Source organism: Suricata suricatta, chromosome 5, assembly GCF_006229205.1.
Source record: "Suricata suricatta isolate VVHF042 chromosome 5, meerkat_22Aug2017_6uvM2_HiC, whole genome shotgun sequence".
Lineage (NCBI taxonomy): Eukaryota > Metazoa > Chordata > Mammalia > Carnivora > Herpestidae > Suricata > Suricata suricatta.
Window position 1 is genome coordinate 38,470,726 of NC_043704.1, and position 21,651 is coordinate 38,492,376.

Genomic DNA, 21,651 nt, shown 5'->3' on the forward strand with positions numbered 1-21,651 from the left:
GCTTAACCAACTGAGGTGCCCTGACAGCAGCAATAATACAAATTATATATATATATATATATATATATATATATATATATATATATAGAGAGAGAGAGAGAGAGAGAGAGAGAGAGAGCGTGTGCACACATGCTATGGACTGACTCCCTCCTCTTAATCATATGTTAGATCTCTGACCCCTAACATGACTCCATTTGGAGATAGGGCCTTTAAAGAGGGATTAAGGATAAATGAGGCTGTAAGGACTCTAATTAGATAGGACTGGTATTTTTATAAGAAGAAGAGACATCATAAGTGTACGGGCACAGAAAAAAAGTTGTATAAGGAATATAATGAAAGGAGGCATCTGCAAGCCAAGAAGAAGAGACTCAGGAGAAACCAGCCCTGACAGCATTTTGATTTAGGACCTGTAGTCCCAGAAGTGTAAGAAAATACATTTTCGTTGTTTAAACTATCCAGGATTTCATTATGGCAGTCCTAGTAGACTAATACAGTGTGTATATAGTTCAATATTTAATATAAAATGCCAATAGGCACTAACATACTATTTATAAAAATTTATGGATATATTTCTTCATTTAATTTAACATTTATTGAGAACCTACTCTGCTCCAGGCACTTGCTAGGCCCTGGGATTCCTAACAGGAGTGACGTGACTTTTGTGTTTGCTGAGTTCATGGAGTGTGTAATCCTTTCCCCAGTTATTTCAATTGTACATCTCCTGAGTTACACAGAATGAGAACTAACTTCTCCTTGTCCTTCTGTGTTAGAATGTAATCCCCTGAAGTTTAGTCCTTTTGTCTTTTTATTATTGCTATATTCCCAGAGGAATATTATTTTCTCTTTTAGCTCTAAGAGCCTTTCGAATGTCCCCATGTGCATTAAAGCTCAAGGTAGAGGCGTGGAACACTCTGTTCAAATATTTCTATTTCTTTTTATTGTTACTAAGGTTTGAAGTGTGATCCTACCTCATTTTTGCTTATTGAGATACTATTTATCTTTCAAATTTGAACTCTCATGACACTCTCCTTTTAATAGAATTTTCCCAACACCGTAGTGGAAAAAAACTGCCTGTCACAGTTGATCCATCCATCCTGTTTGTAACTCTGCTATAACGTTCCAGTATCATATTGCATTATAAATTGTGTTCTCTTTGTGAACTTAAATTTCAAATATCTTCCTTGTTTCTGTAGAATAATAGTAGGAAATGGATTATATATGTTTGGTAAATTAACTTCAAGTTGTAAAATAACTTTATTTTTAAAATCTTGCACATAGAGGGTTGTGGCTTTGACTATGTTTTATTTTAGGTATGTTTTATAACAACATGTTAGAAACATACAATCCCCCCCTTATTTAATCCTTGAAGTTCCTTGTAATTAATATTCATGCATAAAATACTTTTGTTATTGGGTTGGTACACTCTTGATATTCATTAGAAGTCAAATATATTTACTCTTGAAGTTGTCTTTAGGTTTATTGTAAGTGTGCTATTTACCCTAGATGATATTAATTAATAAGGATTGGAATATCTCATGCATGTCTGTATGGAACTATGGTGTCACATACATACCAGGTGATAACCAAGGTGGCGAAAAAATCTAGATGATATATTCAGAAATGTTTCACCTCATTTTAACAACTAAAGAGATAGATTTTGGGCTATAGTGTCTTATCTCTGTGAAATATTTTCATAAACAGAGCAATATTATTAAGGTCTTTGTGACCATAATACAATCTACAGATTCAAAATTCTAACTAAACTTGAGTGAGCTCTATTTATTACGACCAGCTCTACTTTATGGTCTAAGTTTCTGATTGCAGGTAGGAGGCAGCTCCATTTAGCTACCATGCCCATAAGAGGAACAATATCACAACTAAATTATGTCTGTCATAGATGAAAGCAATATATTTTTCTCCTTGTACTTCATTCATAGTTTTCTAGATCCATAATCCTCTAGGGACTGTCATGAATCGACATAATGTTCTCAAATGCTAGATATTGCATTTGTATATGTGATTTAACTGACAGACATATAAAATCACATGCAGCTAAATAACCTGACGATGATTGTGCAGCTGTGAATCCTAAAAAAGGCCAGTTATCCAAGCTAAGGTAGATTAGCAGTATAATTAAAATAATCCAATTCCATGCAATTGTAATTGGATGTATGCTTAAGATCTTAGTAACAGTAAAACAAATGTTCTGTTTTTGAATATTTGTAAGATACCATGCAGAAACAATGAATGAAGATTAAGAGAAAATAATTATGCTTTTGTTGTGTTTCTTTCCTTCTTTAGTGGATATTACAAGCAGTGTAATTCTTGGTGTAGTGTAGCTATTACTTGTTTTCATGGCAGTTGGTAGATATCAGCATGGCCTACCCCCTTCCCTAATGGTGTGAAAGGCAGGGAGATTAGGATATAAAATAGAAACATTTGGATAGATACAGATTATTGGTTATGTTCTATTTCTTGGTGCTGGTTTATTCCTCTTGTTCTTTAAATAATTATTTATAACTGATGTATGTGTATGTAATTTTGTATAGCTTAAATATCATATTTAAAACTTATATAAGAGGAAAAACAGGAATATAGTTATTTTTTTGGATCTTCTGTTCTGCAATAGTCACCAAACCTAATATGTGCTCTTTGCTGAGGAACTAGGGAGGCTCTGGAGGGCTGCATCTACCCAATCATTTATGCTTTTGTGTTGCTTTTTTACTGATTCATTTTACTGAATTTTACAACTTAAAGTAAGGTCAACTGTAGATGTATTTGACTCCTCATTCTCACTGATCATATCTTGTGATTCCCCTGGCCTACCTATCCATGGTTTAACCTCCATGGTTTAAAGCAGCAGCCATTATGGTGCTCCTGGGTGGCTCTGTTGGTTCAACATCTAATTCTTGATTTCGGCTGGGTACGTGATCTTGTAAGTCGTGGGACTGAGCCCTGCATGGGACTCTGTGCTGATGGCATGGAGCCTCCTTGGGATTCTCTCTCCTTATCTCTCCCTGTCCTTTCCCTGTTCTCTCTCTCTCTCGATCTCTCTCTCTCTCTCTCTCTCTCTCTCTCTCTCTCTCTCTCTCTCTCTCACTCTCTCACTCTCGCTCTCGCTCTTGCTGTCTTGCTCTCTCTCTCAAAAATAAATAAATAAATTAAAAAAATAAAGCAGTAGCCATTTTATTACAGTTCATGATTTTGAGGATCAAGAATTTGGACAGGTCACTACTGGGAAATTCTGCTTTTTATGACATCAATGGACATCAGTCACTGATATTCAGCTGTAGAGGAGATGATCTATGGGACCTAAGGAATTTCACTCGCAACTGACATGTCTGGTCAGAGGCCTGTGGCCTCAGTCACATATGTATCTAGGACAGTCAGACTCATGTGAAGCCTCAGGCTTCCAAGATCAAATTTCCTAGACACTAGGATGGAAAATGCATGACCTTTGTAGCCTCTGAATTCACGTGGGTGACATCTCCTTTGCTGTCCTCCATCAGGCAAAAGGCGTTTGTTCAGATTCAAAGATTTTGGGCATAGATTCACCTCTTGATGGAAAGAGTGTCAAAAACTTTTCAGCTGTGTTTTTAAGCCACTTTACTCAGATATATATATAGCATTCCATTTTGTGCCATCATTATATAAACTTCACATATTCATGGATTTTCCAGTCATTTTTCCTAAAAGCTCTGCAAATCAGGTCCTAAACTGGAGAATTCTACCAGGACCCATAAGGAAGCCTTGGCTAGAAGTGCCCTCTACTTTCATTTATTTATTTATTTTTCTGTGTATATTATTCCAACCACTCAACGCCCTTTCATCTGTATGAATTGGTTTTTTTTGTATAAGACTAGATACACATTTCTGGCTATATGTATATATATCCTTTCAATTTCTCATTTGGTGTAGGTGCTGTTGGGAGAAAATCTTGGCCAAAGGTTACTTTGCTTTATATAGCATGAGGTGCACTGCCAGCAACTTTAGCAAATATATTTTTATTCTTGAAATTCATCTCCAGCCTGACAGGCAGTGTTTACTTTATATTTTTGTTGTTTTTCTCCCATCTACCTAGAACCCCCAGGCCAAACCTGCTAACAACTCTGGCTTACAGTCAGGAAGGCAGCCCATTGACTCTCTACACAGTTCCTTTATGCCTTTCCCCCTCGCTTTCCTCATTCTTCTACTGCTGGCTTCTTCTATTAAGCTGTTTTGTTCGTCCTATTGATATCATACATTCTTTATTCTTTAAAAGCTTATAATTTTTTAAAAGTTTATTTAGAGACAGAGAGAGAAAGAGAGAGAATATGAAGGGCTCAATGCTGGGCTTGAACTCACGAACCAGAAGATCATGACCTGAGCTAAAATAAAGAGTTGGTTGTTTAACCTACTGAGCCACCCAGATACCCCTCACTTTACTTTTATCTGGTCCACAGCTAAAAGGTTAAAAAAGTTGCTGATAGGGGCACCTGGGTGGCTCAGTTGGTTGAGCCTCCGACTTCGGCTCAGGTCAGATCTCACTTTCATGGGTTCGAGCCCCGCGTCAGGCTCTGTGCTGACCGCTAGCTCAGAGCCTGGAGCCTGCTTCCAGTTCCGTGTCTCCTTCTCTTTCTGCCCCTTCCCCTCTCATGCTCTTATCTCTCTTTGTATCAAGGATAAATAAAACATTAAAAATTTTTTTTAAAAAGTTGCTGATAAAGTATCAAACACAGATCCCCATACACAATTATAGTCTTATGGTCAATCAGGTTTCTTCTTTCCAATATCTAGACTTTTGTTTGTTTTTGAAGCAAACTGTGATATTCTAATTCTATCACTTCCTCTTTATCCATGAGCTTAAATAGAGCTTACACATTTCTATAAAGAGAAAATTAATTTCACCATTGATTGGTATCCCTGAGGCACTGTTCATACACAAACAATAGGACAAATGCTTGATTCTTTTCTATTTGTTTTTGACAGTCTTAAAAATAACTAGTTAGATCCTGGCATCTTCCAAAGGTGAACAAAGAAGTTTGTTTGCTTATGTTTTTGCTTCTTTGTTTTGAGGATCAATGTGTTTATAAATTTCAGCATATTTGATGTGTCTTCATCCACTGGAGTAATTATTCAGATAGTCCCATATTTGACTAATGACTGCCTCTTCAATTCTTTTGACATAAAATGAGCAGACTTTTATGGTTTTCTAGCTTTCTGGACCATACATTTTTTTGTCCCCTAAAAACTGTTTATCTGTTTATTCAATAAATCTTGTTTTCTTTTCATGGAAATGTATTTAGAAACCTCAATTACAGTACTGGGATGCTCATTGCTACTAGATTTGCATTGTCCCCAGATCTTTTTAATGGCAATACACACACATATAAATGTGCACGCACACACACACACACACAACCTGTTTTTAAGACAAAATACATTGTCTTTATATTGATACCTCTGACTCAAATTTTGGGCTAGAGAGATGTTACTTACTATTACTAATCTTACCCTTCCTTTTCTGTTGCCAAAAAAGTCAATAAAAAGACAAAAGGGAGGAGACAAGAAACTTTGTCAGGGAGCTTTTTCCTCAAATCCCAAAGTGCTAAATGTTTTTCAGATGATTTACAGAATTAGCTGCAAGTAAAAATTCTGGATTTCTCTACCTATTCTAGCCTTTTCTCCATTCTGCTCCTTGATGATTAATATTCTTTTAATGAGGTTAGTGTTCCACTGCGCAGAGATAAAAGATTACTATTACACATCTAGTATATATAACAGAATGTCTAAAATCTCACCATGCTAGGAAAATACTTTACCAAAACAAGGGAAAATGACTTATCAAAGTTTATCTTGTTTTCAAATGGGGCAAAGGAGCATATCTGCAGGTAAGTCAGACTCCTACTTAAGGAGCAATATGAAAGAGAAAGGAGAGTTTGAGAATTCTGACTCATAATTCCTGATCCTCAGTTCCTGAGATGTTTTACTGCCCAGTTACACAGAAAATCTACAAGGGGCCTAGACAGTGAAGAGAAAGAGCTGATTGAAAAAAGAGATAAGGATTTATATGGTTGAAAAGAAAAACTGAGTAATAAGATATAAACTTTGTAAGACCCAAAGGTTTTTCAAAATCTTTTCCTGTTCACATTCAGCAGAACATGGGCAATCCAGAATCCCATCTCTCACCTTAGTGCAGTCTCATGCCATGCAGGGTAGCAAGAACATTCTCATTCAAAATTCAGTGAAAGGTTTCCTGGACACCTTCTATGTCTGCTTTGTAAACACTGTTCACTTGCTAGTCCTGTCTAGAATAATTAACGTAGGATCTTTGATTAGTCTTTTAAAATATATATATATATATATATATATATATAATAAGTCAACTTGTTTTTAACTAAGCCTAAATCCAAGAAGGTCCACTCATCCAACTGTGCCTTAGATAAGTCAGTATTATATAAGAGTCTGTAATCACTTGTGTATAGTGGGTGTCTTCGTCCCTTACATTTTAAATGTATCCTGGCATACACACCCCCCCACACACCCCCACACATATATATACATATATACACACACATATATATACATATACATATATACACACACATATACATATATATATATACACACATATATATACACATACACATGGTTTATCTTTTTAGGATATTTTAGCTGCAAGACATCGAGGCTCACTCATGTTGCTCTTTCCAAGTTGGCTTACAGAATGGAAATCTAGGAAGCAGTCCTGATTACTACTACATAATTTCTAATTATGTCCCTGAAAGGAAGAACACAAGGCACATCCTAAGGAACTTTATCATCCCTTTTCTCGTCCATTTTCCATTCTCTTTCTAGTTTGGCTTCAGCTGTCCTATGTAAGATGTTTCAGTTTTGGCTCCCTATTCACAATCTCCTACTTATTCAAATACATATTTCCAAGAGAATCTGGATGATCATTTTTAACGCAGGGCACTCATATTATATATCAAGGATGGCAAAGGAGAAAATGATTGATGGATATATTGATATATATCAATAAAAATATGAGTAGGGCAGAGGTTTCTTTTGGGGAGGAGTATCCTTTTCTTTTCTCCAGATGAGAGGTAGAGTGGGATGGGAAACAAATGACTTTAAATATGTCTAATATAACATCAATTTATATGGCTGTTATGTGATATATTTACACTAGTCTTCTTCCTTTTCTTCTCTAATAGCAAATTTAAAGTTTGCATCACTGGTCCCTTACTTACTTTATACTTGGGGAATTTTTTTCCTGTAGAACAAAACAACTCAGTATTAGATAAATTGGAAAGGTACTTCAACTATATATATATTTGTTTAGAGTATGTAGATGTGCTAACTGTGTTTGATCATTCTTCAATCAGATACAATGGACAAGGGACATACAAAAGAGCAACATCATCATAAAGTCAAAAATTGGCAAAGATCCTGTTATTTTTATCTTTTGTTTCCTCAGACTTAAGTGCAGTACTTATCCATAACAGGTATTCTATCTCTATTTATTCAGGAACTTCCTACACGCCTATCAGACGCAGAGTTCTATATGAGGGAATGAGTTCCTGATAGTGAACAGAAAATACAAAGCTTCCAATAAAGGAATAGCAAGGATACATATGAGGTCATAAAGACTACAATAAAAACAGCATAGTTTCCATGCCTTTACCAGGTGCCAGACTGTGCTCTGAGCGCTGTATATGGATTCATTTATTTACATTTGTATTATAAATCTATGAATCAGGTACTGGTAATCTCATCCCATATCAGTGATGAAAAATTTGAGGCACAGATACACGGCACATCTTCTTCAAGCTCACATCAGTATGTGATGAGGGCTGGTGTTCTAAACCTGATGCTAAATGCTTCTATTAAGTAAACATGCTCCGTGAACATGACATAAGACACTGAATAGGCAATTTTATTTTAAAAAATTGATCATCTTTCAAAGACTTAATTCTTGCATTTCCATTCTTTCCATGGGGATTCTTAAGTTTGTTTATATGTACAAGGAGTCACCTCTGATTATTGGCTCCTTGGGGCCTTCATTTTGTGTCCTCTTAAACTCCACATGTTGAGATATTTAACGAGATTTTGTTCTACAGAACCTCCTGCCATTTGTGAGCCTGGTTCATTAAATATTCAACAGTATGAAAAATTTGATATCTAACCCCTCAAATTCACTTTTAAAAAGCCTAAGAAAAATTGGAGTCTAATTTAACTCTGAAAAATTTATTGTCTTTACATATGGATTTCCCCTTCAGATTTTATCTTTTATTATTTATAGTGAATCACTTCTCATATAATTTGTTCATTGGGTCATAAAAACCTAGAAATAGTATCCAAGAAATATGTATACTTGCTACTAGTGTGACCTCAGATTTGTCTTAAAAAATGTTGCTTAGAATTATAGTCACACAAATAAGGTCCTTTTATGGATTCTTTGTCATTTTATTTTCCTTAGTAGATCTAATAATATGATTAGAGTTGCTCAGATAATCTTCCATCTCAAGGTTTTATTCATTTCTGATTCATTGTGTCTATTATTAAACCCAGCTGTTGATGTTTTTGAACAAACTGATTTCTGAATTAACTCTACATTGTATTCTATAATAACCCCACTTCGGTATTATCATGGGTTGCTCCCAATTTACTTTTAGATAATTAAAGCCTCTCTTTATTTCTATCCAAGTTGCCTGTTTTATTTCCCAGAACACAAGGATGTGATTTCCTTCATGTTGCTCTAGGGGTCTAAAGTTGATAATCATTTTTCTACATCTGCCCTCATCAGTGTCTGCTTGCAATATACATTGCTGTATCTCCATCCCTTGGCTTTCTCTCATTAGCATTCACATTCCCACTGATATATTGTGTTTTTCTGCCACAAGCCATGCCTTCTTGTTTTCCTATAAAGGCAGTACCTTTGCATCAGAATTGTCCTAATTTCCCTAGCATATTAGATATTTTCTCTGTAATGACTTGTTTATGATGATTATTTACATATGAATGCATTGGCTTCAGAATTGATGACATCTATTACTGAAATATGAAAAATATATACACTTCTAAATATCTGAATAAGCAATTCACAAGTTGGTAGAGGGAAAGAAGAAAATCTAGGTCATGGCAAAAAAACTTGCTTATTGTTTTATTTATTATTTATTATTTGATAAACCAGGACAAAATAAAAGTAGTTTAAATAATTGTCATATCCAATAGAATGTCACAGCTCTAATTATGTATATATATTTAAATGTATATTTGTATAAGTATAGGTATATTTTACATTTGATATAATTTACAAATTTAAGTTATATTTTACATACTTTATATTAGTATTTAATTACTATATTATTTGGTAAGTTGGTTAACAAACCAAATATTTACCTGTAAAATGACAAAATAGTCATTTAAAGACTGTGGAGTTGCTAGATCTCTGTAGCTGTGATTTAGAACTGATGCGTTCAGTGAAGGGTCTTAGATTTTATATATTTTCTTCTATAGAGTGCCATCCCCCCAAAGGAAGACTATGTCATTATGTAGTTTTATTGTAAAATAAGCACTGAAAAGTATAGTTGATATAGTTAAAATATTTCCATGAAGGTAAAAGTCATTATTCTTTTTTTTAATTTTTATGTTTATTTATTATTGATACTGAGAGAAACAGAGCACGAGTGGGGGAGGGGCAGAGAGAAAGGGAGACACAGAATCTGAAACAGGCTCCAGGCTCTGAGCTGTCTGCACAGAGCTCGACATGGGGCTCGAACCCACAAACCATGAGATCATGACCTGAGCCGAAGTCAGGTGCTCAACCAACTGAGCCACCCAGTTGCCCCAAAAGTCATTATTCTTATTATATACCTGTATTACTTTGTTATTTAATATATTTCTTAGCTAACTGCTTTGTTTTAAACTGAAGAATCATGTATACACTGTAAAGTTCATATACCCAGAAACAGAAAGCCACATTTTGAGATTGTGTACATGAATTTAACATTACATAGTCATATAAAAACTCATTTTTATCTCCTGCAAACACCCAAACATCTATACTTTCCTTACATTATTTTCCAAGCAAAAACAAATTCTTTACCTTAGCATTTTTAAAACCATTTATCAGTATGATTTGCCTTTTAAAGAATATGTTTTGCTTCATTCTTGTTTTAATTTTTCAAAACTGGATGCACTAAAAAGAATTAAAGTTAAAATATCAGTAATCCAGATTTTCCTTTTACTTGCCAACACTCCCCACCCATGTGAGATATATCATAAAAAAATCACCATAATCACATATGATGGGTATTTTGGAAAGCTGTATATTTTACAAAAAGAGGACTTGGGAAAACACTTTCCTAAAATTTAGGGCTCTTATTACTCTTTGGTAGAGCAGGAGGATGAGATTATAGTTATTTCCTGCTTTTAGAATTTCAGATATTTGATTTGAAGATGTGAACGGAATTTGTGTGCTGATATCTGATGTCTAGAAATTTTCCTATATAGTACCTGGGATGTCATACATTCTCTATCTATAAACATCTCAAATCCTACTAGTACATATAAAGATATAGATACAAAAATAAATAAAGTTAATTCTTACAGCCATAATGATGACAATTCAATGTAAAAGTACAATCTTTAACTTTTTTAATGTTATGGAGGACACAAATGGCAGTGAACTTAATGTTTTCAGAAGCAGATTGAATAGACAGTGTTCAACATATACACAGGTTGCCTATTGAGGAATTAAAAAAAGTTAAGGTTGAATGTGTGGGGCAGTTTAAATTATGAGAATTCTTGTGTATTATTCTATGACAGCTCTTTCTAGCCTTTGGATTCTAGCCTTTGGTCTCATAGAATTATCAATTTTTATGTAAAAACCTCTCAATATGTGTACCTCAGTGATATTTTCTTTCAATGAGAACTAGAAAATTAGTTATAACATCTGTTAATAATCTTCAGTAAAAATTAGGTCTCCACATCATTCAGGTCCTTAAAAGAGTATTGTAACAGTTCCAAACATTTGGTACTTTTCAACTCAATTTTGGCTTTTTAGTTTATACTTTCACCAATGACTCTAGTTCTCATTATCCAAGACCAAGAATTAAGCTGATGAGTTAAAGCCACTTGTTCTGAATTAAATGGCAATCAATATTTTCACCTGTTCCTAAATATAATTTTTAGTTTAAATTTGAACCAGAAAAGTTATTTTTGACAAATCTTTTGGCATTCAAGTAGGTTAAAATGTTATCTTTCCTCTTCTGTAAATGTCAGTGAAAAATGTCAACTTTGAACCAGTGACAGTATATTACACTCTTTGTGTGTTTTGCTGCTTTACATACAAGGCTTTTCTTATAGTTTATTTCTTCCCAAGAGGCGGCACTTTGTTAATATGGCTGTGTACAATTTTCTGACAAGTGCTGAACCTATGCTAACAAAAAATGGTTCTTATTTATGATGTGTCAAATTACTGTTCTGAGAGTAGACCTTTTAGGTTGCATTCAGCCTTTAATTTGACTGAATTTAAATGGCATAAAATGCCTTTTAGTTGGGCCTTGGCTGGCATATTATATATCTCATTTCAATGAAAAACATTCACATGCAAATATGGTTTGTTTGGAGTGAGGACAAATGCAACTATCATGACTGATGAAGGCTTTTGATCACAGTTCTACAAACTGAAACCTTGAAAAAAGAAGAGGCTATTTGGACTGGCATCTGCAATCCCATGAATTATTTAGTTCACATTATTCATAAATCTCTTTGAAGAGGAGGTTTTATGAGGTTCTAAGGAGGAGTCGTCATAGCTGTGTTGCCAGCTTCGATGTTCACTGTAAGTGTCCACATAGAACACTTCTTTAAATGTTAAGTGTTCTATGTAGCCTGAAAAGTGTGTTAGCTGAGCTGTCTCACAAGTTAATCTCTTCAGAAATGGCATCCGATGCCCATCTCTTCCTCAAGCCATCCATCATTGAGTCTACTGGAAGGAAACGTGGAGTAAGCATAATGTAAAGCAGTTCACATAGATTATAAATACAAGCGGATAGACTACACCAACAGAACGCACATTTTCTAACCCAGCTCCAGAGCAGAGCAAGCTCAAAGCTCACCTTCCTTCAATGCCACGATCCTTCTTTCCTCCATACCAATGTACTGGTGCTGCTGCCTAGAAGGGCCTCCCTCCCCTCCTGTTCCAGATTTCCAACCAGTTTTGTTTAGCTGGTGAATTAATTTTTCTAAAACTTAATCCCTAACCTAGTTTTACACTTCCACTTCTTCTGAATTACTGTTCAAAACAAATTACACATTTGTTTCCTTTTCTAGAAGATAAGGTCTCTGAGGATGGGGATCTTGTAGTAATTACATTCTTTGTTCCAGAGCAACATCATCCCTGTAAATTATGGTGCATGCTCAATAAATGACTGTTAGATTATCTCCACTTGAATTACTGACAAACTGCATCTCTTCAATGGAACAATGGATATGTCTTAAATTGCTTCCAGTTTTTATTAAGGACTATAACTTTAAAATTATTACCCGATTTGAAATAGTATGGGAAGTTTAATACTGGTTACACTTTAGAAAAAGCATCCTGTTAGGGGTCTTCTATTGGCTTTCAACTGGCACAGGGGAGTGACTCATGTTCAGAACTAGTTTCGGAGAATGAATCACAACACTTAACTGCAATTTGCTCATTTGAGTTTCTAAGTAATGCTTTAGAGTCTTAAAATTAATGGACAGTTGTAGCTTATGTTGCCAAATAGGAATAGCTATCCTTCCCTGTGTTTAGAGTACACAGTATTTGATAATCAGCACTGGGAAGTAGGTCAGACCAGATAACCTTTAATGGTCCCTTCTAACTCGGATTCTCTGATTCTCTGAAATCACCCCAGGTGGGAGTTCAGGTTTAACTGTAGATTCAAATGCAAACAACCTGAATCAATCTACTTAGAGTTTGTCTGTTTAAAATCCTGAGAACTGAATTTACTTTTTCTATAAAATATATTTTCTTGTACAATGTTGGGACTTCTCAATGTGTTTATTAATATGGACATATAAAATAATTTGTGAAAGGGATGCCTGGGTGGCTCAGTGGGTGAAGTGTCCAGCTTCCACTCAGGTCATGATCTCAGAGTTCATGGGTTCTGCCCTGCATCAGGGTCTGTACTGACAGCTCAGAGCCTGGAAGCCTGCTTCAGATTCTGTGTCTCCCTTTTTCTCAACCTCTCCCCTACTCAAACTCTGTCTCTGTCTCTCTCAAAAATAAATTAAACACTAAAAATTGTTTTAAACATAGTTTGTGAATTTATGAAAAATAGCATCATGACAAGAACATCTTCTTTCTTGGTCAGTTGTATTATTGTTCCATAGATGAGAGGGACCAGTTCCTTGATAATGACAGTCAGGAAGTATGACAGGAAAAGTTCTCAGACTGGATTAAGGTTACTTATTGACATTTTACTGATTGAGATAGACTATATTTGGAAGTTCCTTTCTTCCAAATATTTAAATAATGTTAGTTATAATATTCCATTCAGAGAACAGAAAATATGTATAGTCCACACCATATTTATCTTTTTCATTTTTCAATTGCTATCCATGTTTAAGACTATCCTTGATGCAGAAATATGTCATGTTGTTTTTTAAAATTCATTTATATAAGACTTCTAAAATAACTTTAAAAATGCATTTAAAAAATATCTAATGCCCTTGAGGTGGGCCACTTAATGTGCATTTAATTTACTTTTTGTGTTTGCCTTACAATAGAATTGTGAGACCTTTATCATAACTTAGAAATGTCTGAGACCATATCTCTGAGAAATCCACAAAAGACTGTGGATTTCAAATTGAGACGTAGTAATAACACATCCGCAGTTGTTCATCATTTGCTTTCATGCCTTACATTAAAAGTTAATAATATCTCCCAAACAACAATATAAATCCTATAATTCATGTTATGATTAACATTACTGTATCAATCAAGGAAAAAAAGTAAATTTATTGACCCAGAGTGTTACATAGCAGGTAACAAAAATTTTCTGGAAAATAAGTTATACAAAAATCACTGACTATATCAATATAAAATAAGCATTAAATGGAAGATAAAGCCAGAGGACCATAGAAAAAGAAGATGACACTGAGGTTCTCCATAAGACCCACTGCAGTAGAATGTTAACAGCCCAGTATTCATCCACCTACTTACATTTGATTCAATAATGTGATTAATTTCCTATCCTTATTAAGACTGTAATTAAAATAGCACCTATGTGTCAGAAAGACTTGATTATATTAAATTATAGTGAAAACTACTGGAGATCAAGTCTAAAGAATTTGAAAATGAGATTTCTAAGTGATCATATTCTCTCCATTTGGTTTATGGAAAGATGTACTACTGTAAATAGGCAACTATGCACTGCTTAAATTAGCATGTCTTAAATATTGAATATATGTTAAGTGTGTGTATCCTGGGCCTGAGCTCTTACTGTGGATGACTTAGTTTTAGGGAATCATGACCCTTCCTGAAGTATAACTCAGGATGAGATCAGAGAAGCAGCGGTGGCTGTGCACAATATTCTGCAAGTCACTTTTCACCTTGCTGGAGCTCCTCATTGGGCTGATCCAGTAGAGGACAAAACCGAGTATTTCTTGATCATATGCTCGTGCGTGGAGAAGCTTGGCTTTGCCAGTCACACTAAAATGATCGCCTTTGGATCCCCTCGGAATTCAACAAGTTACCTAAACTTGCTGAAGCAGATGAGATAGATTCCCTTAATTATTTCTAACCGCATTTCCCATTTACACAGCTTTTCCAGAAGTAACCCCTTATCTAGCAATTAAGAGTTGGGGGACTGAGAATCTATGTCCACTTCATAACTATCTGCTGGAATCCTATAGATATATCATCACATGGTTCTGGTTTCACATTTCTCTCTCTTTATACATCTTCTCAAAAGATGTCTTATTTTTTGTCAAATATATTTTCTGCTTCTGCTCCTTGACCCCATCTCTTTTCACCGCTGTCTTAAACTGAAGCCGGAAACTGCTGTCCTCAGTATAAGCCCCAGGTTGTACTGATTCACTTCTTTTACATCAATGAACACCAGTCATCCATTATAATAATTGCAAAACTTTTGTAAGTCAATAAATGGGCTGACTAGAAGACACTTTAGTTCTCTAACTGAAAACCATTCTTAACATTAACAGAGTCCAGCAATGATTCTTCCTAGATAAAAATAAAATAATTATGAATGGCATAATATGAACTGAATTAACTGTTATATGTGCATATGATTACCCAAAATTATTATACAATATTGTATTCTATGTACACACCTACACAGATAATGCATATGCACAATAAACATTTGTCATATAACTTTTTCATATCACCTTTAGCCTTAGAATGTGAATGTAAATGTCATATTATTAATGGTTATTTATGACAACGAGAATTTTGGTGGCTCAGAAAGTATTCAAAGAAGCATATATAGTTGCTTTACAATTTTGCCATTAGTATTTATAGACACAAAATAATAATTTACTTTGCATATGTTTAAATTAGTAAAATATAATATATTTTAAGTTGAATTATTGAATAAAAAATTCTAATTAAAATAATTTAGTAGAAAAAGCTGAAAATATAAATATGATATCTAGAAAATAGAAAATATGATCAAAATCACTGATGTTTGGAATTAGTTTTCTAAATATTTCTTTATAAAATACTTCTTAACTCTAACAGTGTCCATTTTTTAAAAATATTTATCTTTTCTATTTATTTTTGAGAGACAGAGAGAGACAGCGTGAGCAGGGGAGGGTCAGAGAGAGAGGGAGATACAGAATCAAAGCAGGCTGCAGGCTCTGAGCTAGCTGTCAGCACAGAGCCCCACTCTGGGTTCAAACTCACGAACCATTAGATCATGACCTGAGCCAAAGCCGGAGGCTTAACCAACTGAGCCACCCAGACGCCCCTAACAGTGTCCATGCTAATGAACCATCTAAAGGATGTATACTAAGTTTATCCATTAAAATTAGCTACTGAGGATCTGGGGAACTGTATCTTAGTCCAACACTGTATCTTAGTCCAGTTATAGATCCATAATAATATAAAATAGCTTCATGGTTTAGTAACATAGACATAAGATTTAACTTCAAAGGATAGCCATGTACTTTATTTATTGAGACCTTTTATTCTGGTAGTGCCTCAAAGCTTTCATAATAATATATGACTGATACATCTAAGGGTTTGCATTTATTTTATAGTCTCTTCTAGAGGCATGAGTTTGAGTCCAATTTTTTACAAACCCTTGGAAATGTATCCCTGTTCCTATCACAGTGAAAGTCATAAGCCTACAAGGAAGCATGGAATATAGCATAAGAAAAAGAGATTTATAAATTGGTAGTGACTCATGAAGTTTAAAGAGATTCTTGAGAGCAAAAGAAATAAATATAGAATAAGGTAGTGTAAATATTTTATATGTAAACTATCAGTGCTAGAAGCATGGACACAGAGTGAAAAAAATTCTTAATACAAAATAACAGTTATTTTCATACATACAATTAATTCAAAAGTCAAATAGTTCATAGAGGAAATTTATGTATCCTACATTTTAAAGACTAAATTTCATAAACCAAAAGTATTTCAATGGTGCCTGTTATCCTTATACAAAACATAAATAATTTACTCACATGACAAATGACCACATTTAATATAAAAAACAATATATAGTCAATACCTTACTGTTTAATATACACGTTATATTTAATGGTATTAAAATAAAAGTCATGTAGAAAAAAGGTAATATTTAAAACACAAATAAGCCTAGATGTTTAATTGAATATTTTTAAGTTGTTTTTTATGCCTTTATTTTATTTAGAGATAGAGACAGAGAGTGAGCGAGGGAGGGGCAGAGAGAGAGGAGACACAGAATCTGAAGACAGGCTCCAGGCTCTGAGCTAGCTGTCAGCACAGAGCCTGATGCGGAGCTCGAACCCACAGACTGTGAGATCATGACCTGAGCTGAAGTCAGATGCTCAACCGACTGAGTTACCCAGGTCCCTCATAATTGAATATTTAAAAATTTTTAAAGATTTTTTTATTATCAGAAATTTCAATTATATACAAAACTAAAGAGTAAATATAATAAGGAACACACATTCCAAGATTACTTTGAAAAGAATCCCCGGCAATAGATCATCCTTTTATAGATATTTACTTCTATAAAAATATAATGACTTAAAAGAAGAGTCAAATAATATTATCCCACCTAAATATTAATACAATTCCTTAATGTCATCAAATATTCAGTGCTCAGGTCAGATCCAAAGTAGTTTGCACATGGCAATTGTTTTAGTATGTCCCTTAGTTTCCTTTTCCTTTTTTTTTTTTTTTTTTTTTTTTTTGGTCCATTGAAATCTATTTGCTAAAAAAGCCAAATGCCAAAATTGTCTGTGTGTGGTTCCCCATATACAAGATTTGACTAACTGCATTGATTTGATGTGTTTTTTTTGTCTCCTGCTTTTACTGAACATTGGAAATTCAATGTAGAAGCATAATCCCACCCAAATTTAATTATTTTCCACAAAAACAAAACAAAATAAAACAAAACAAAACAATACTTCTCAAATGGTATTCTGTCCTTCTGTGGGAAAGGTATATATAAGTGTAATAGTCTCCCTTTAAATGATGAGAGCATGATAGTAGCTGACTAGGTAAGAGGACTTGTTAGGAACTACAGAATGGTGGTCTTCAAGTTCCATTATTTCCTCCTTATTCAGTGACTGTTGTATTTTATAAAGAGAAGTTTCCACCCATCAAATATTTGGTTACTTTGAAGTATAACTTCTTCAACAAACATTTCTTTCTCAGGCATCATTTTTCATACTTGTTTCCCACTGTAAAATTTGTGTGGTTGAGAAAGGAAAATTTGTGAATGAAATTAGATTCTGTCACATGTTTTCAATTCTTCAAATTTTAATGAGCTTTACAGGAAAATTCTGATGTTGAAACCATGTTAGTTGTTAGCTAAGAAAGATGTTATTTTAAATAAGCCTCAAGTGATTAGGGAAATAATGTGTTTAGCTTTGTGTTGGATGGTATGAGAAAAATGAGAAAAAGGGTAAATGTAGGTGGTTGTGCAATTAATTTCCTTGTCTTAAAAAACTATAATAACTGATAAAATATCTGATAAAAGTTCTACTACTTACCCTTTTCAAATCAGCATGATATCCTTCTTTGTAAAAAAAAAAAATATCAGACTCATCTGACATTGGTTAGCACTACATTGTTATGCTATATCTAATGATCGCATTTTCATGTAGCAGATTTTAACATATATGTGTGTGGGTTGTAAAATTGTGAATGGTTTTGTGACCTAGAAAAAGAAATTTATCCTCTCTGGAGATCAGTTTTGAAATATTTTGGATCTCTTAGTTTCATTGTATTTCTTCTAGAAAGCAGTGATTGTGTATTCTCTTTTATTTTTATAATTTGCACATATATAACTATTTCATATTTTAAAATTTTGTATTTTACATTATCATTGGCAATAAGTTTTGTTTATTTATTTTTGTTTCATTGCAGATAAATTTGGAGCAAGGGAAATATCTACTATATCTGAATATGAAGTCATAGATGTCAGTAACTTCTGTCTCCTTAGAAAGTCTAAACCCTTTCTAAGTTTATGGCTTCCATATAAAGAAACAATGATGCTTTACCAATAAATTTGTTATCAAAGAAATAATACAAAACACTAGGCTGAACTATAAAGGAATTTTGAAATGTAAAGATCCATACTGCTGTAGCATTAGCTCCTTGTGAATAAATACCAGTAATATCTTTGCTGTTTACTAAATGTTTTATTGCCAAATAATTTTTCAGAAAGCATTTCTAAAGGTAACCAAAAATTCTGTATGTTCATCACTATACATTACAGATACTAATAAAATATGCCACCATTTTGTTATGACAGTAGATCTTAAAATAAGATGCAAGAATTAAAAGAAAATGTGACTAGGTTATATCAATTTTGAGGTAGGTAAAATTTTTCTAATCTCCCCAGAGAATGTCCGCATGCCCTATTTATAGTTCTTGAACTTCATTTTGAGAAACACTGTCTTAGATTCACAAAATTCTTCACAAAATTGTTAGTGATATCTTTTAAATAGAAAATCAATGAATTCAATGTGCAAATTGTTAACATAACCAACTAATTGTATTTTTACTTTTTGATCATTTGTATCAGAGTTTTTAGAGGTAACAATTACTTATTCATATAATGCCTAATATTCACTATTAAGCAATCATATGTAAATAACTATGATAATTCTATTAATATTCACCTTTTCTTCAAAAGCTATATGCACAAGTTTTCACATTCATATAATTTTTAGCCGTTACAAATTTAATACTATAATCATCTCTGAAGAAATAGTACAAACAACTATAATGTTATAGTTACAAATTACTGCTTTTAGTATAAATGTGAAGAAATGTTGATGTCATCTCTAAAACTTTTCTCTGGTCAAAGTACCTTTATTTCCTTTCTTTTAATTTTAACTATGAACGTTAAAATTGCATTTTTAAGATAATTTTCAGTCCCTTTTGGGTGGTGTGCAATGTGCACTTTACAATTGACTTATAATTGGGCTATGCTGACAATGGAAAATCTTACAAGTATTGAACATGACATTTATGACAGTATTGCTGTCATCTTGGCTTCTTTTATTGAATATGCAGAGAATTATAATTGGGCTAAGAAGCCTGGTAGCCTGGCCTCTTTCCAATTATATTAACCAGCCTAGTCTAGTATTAGCTGCCTGAACACACAGAAACAGACAGAGAGCTTTTGTTTTCCTTTCTATTCTATGTTGGTTTCTACCCAGTAATTTAAGAATACAATCATCTGCCTTCATGCAATGTTTGAGAACTTTCAATTAATCACCTCTATTCCACTAGAAATGTAAGGATTTGCCTTCTCTATTTATATTGCTTTATTTTTACCCAATTCAATCTGAATTTTTATGAAATAATGGTTGCATCTCTTACATATTAAATACAAATTATTGTCTCAAATATTTCTAAGCATTTTGGGTAAGTTTTCTTTGAATTCATACTAAAGTTTTTAAGTGATAAATTTAAATTTGAAGCGAAATTTCTCTTCCCATGAATAAATTAATACATCGATGCATTGAAATATTTTCTTTGAAATTGAGGCAGATAACATTTTGCATATTCTAACAATGCATTTCAGCTTTGTGTAGTCTTAAACACACACAAAAAAAGAGAAATAATTCTTAATGATTAGAATTCTGATATCTATTAAACATCTACCAAGAAACTAAAAGCTAAATTTAATTGAAAAACAGTGAGACAAGTTAAATGAGACAGTTTTTGGTTTAAAAGATTCAGGAGTTTGCAGTGTATTATCTATTTCGAACACTAGATTCTATAGTTTTCTTTGCCTATTTATCCCCTTTTTTTCTGGTTTCTTATTTAAGAGCATTCAATATATTTGAGCATTTCCTTTCTGAATAATCCCAACTTTTCCATCTGTAATATTTAATGTCTTCAGCTTTGTCAGTGTTTTATCATCTGAATAGAAATATGAAAACAGCCTGCAAAGTTCTCCTACAGAAAAAAAAAAAACACTACAATACATTAGGAATGTGATATAGGATGTGCATTGTGATAATGTTAGTAGCAGGAAAAAAAACACATTCTACAAATGACCCAAGTTTTATTAATAGGCAAACAGTTTCACATAGACTATGTTAAAAATATGCAGTTATTAAAATAGTGAATTAGAAGGCCATGCATTAACCTGGAAGATATGAAGTAAAGTAGACTGCAAAGTGATGTATATGATCCTGTTTGGGGAAACAAAATACACAAAATATATAGGTCATTAGCTTTTATAAAAATTTCAAAATTTATTTTTCTATCAATAGCAAACTATTTAGAGATATCTAATTATGCATTATGTCTAGACGTCTTCTTTTGAGTGAAGAACTCTCCTGTATGACGCTTCTAATTTCCTTATTAAGTTTATTTACTTCTGCCCCAAATAGTGTTTGCCACTAGATATAAATAAATTGAAGTTTCTACTTCTTAATGGGAATAATGCCATTTAAAGTAATGGAGTTCTCTAGTTTTATAGCTTTGTGGTCAACCAAGTGCCAAATAACTGAAATGAAATGAACCATGCAATTTTGATTAGGCTTTGTACACCTGATATTTGAAGTTCACTGGGGGACTCAGTGCCTTAAATCCCACTCTTAGATCACAGATTTGGAAAGCAGACACACCCCAGATCAAATCCCAGATTTGCTTATTTCCAGCTGTGTCACAGTCAGCAAGTAACTTGACTTTTCTAAGTCCCAGTTTTCATATCTGTGACACAATCAATGATAACAAAACTTGCTTCTTGAGGCTGTCATTATTAAGATATATGGAAAGCACTCAACCTCAGGGGCTGGCATTTAGTAAGCACTCAATGAATGGAGGGTACTTTGTGAGTTATATTTTAATTGCTAAATAATGCCAAATATATTTAAAATATGTGTGTGTGTGTGTGTGTGTGTGTTTCTTTAATTGAATTAACTAAAGTTGCGTTAGGAAGGACAAATAGAAAGAAAAACTATACAGTTCTTAAAAGG

The 21,651-nt window shown here is 33.5% G+C and overlaps 1 protein-coding gene across 3 annotated transcripts in view; it reads left to right on the plus strand.

Moving 5' to 3' along the window:
- CADM2 (cell adhesion molecule 2) overlaps positions 1-21,651 on the plus strand; it is a 1,075,698-nt gene that overhangs the window by 724,967 nt on the left and 329,080 nt on the right. The window lies entirely within an intron of this gene.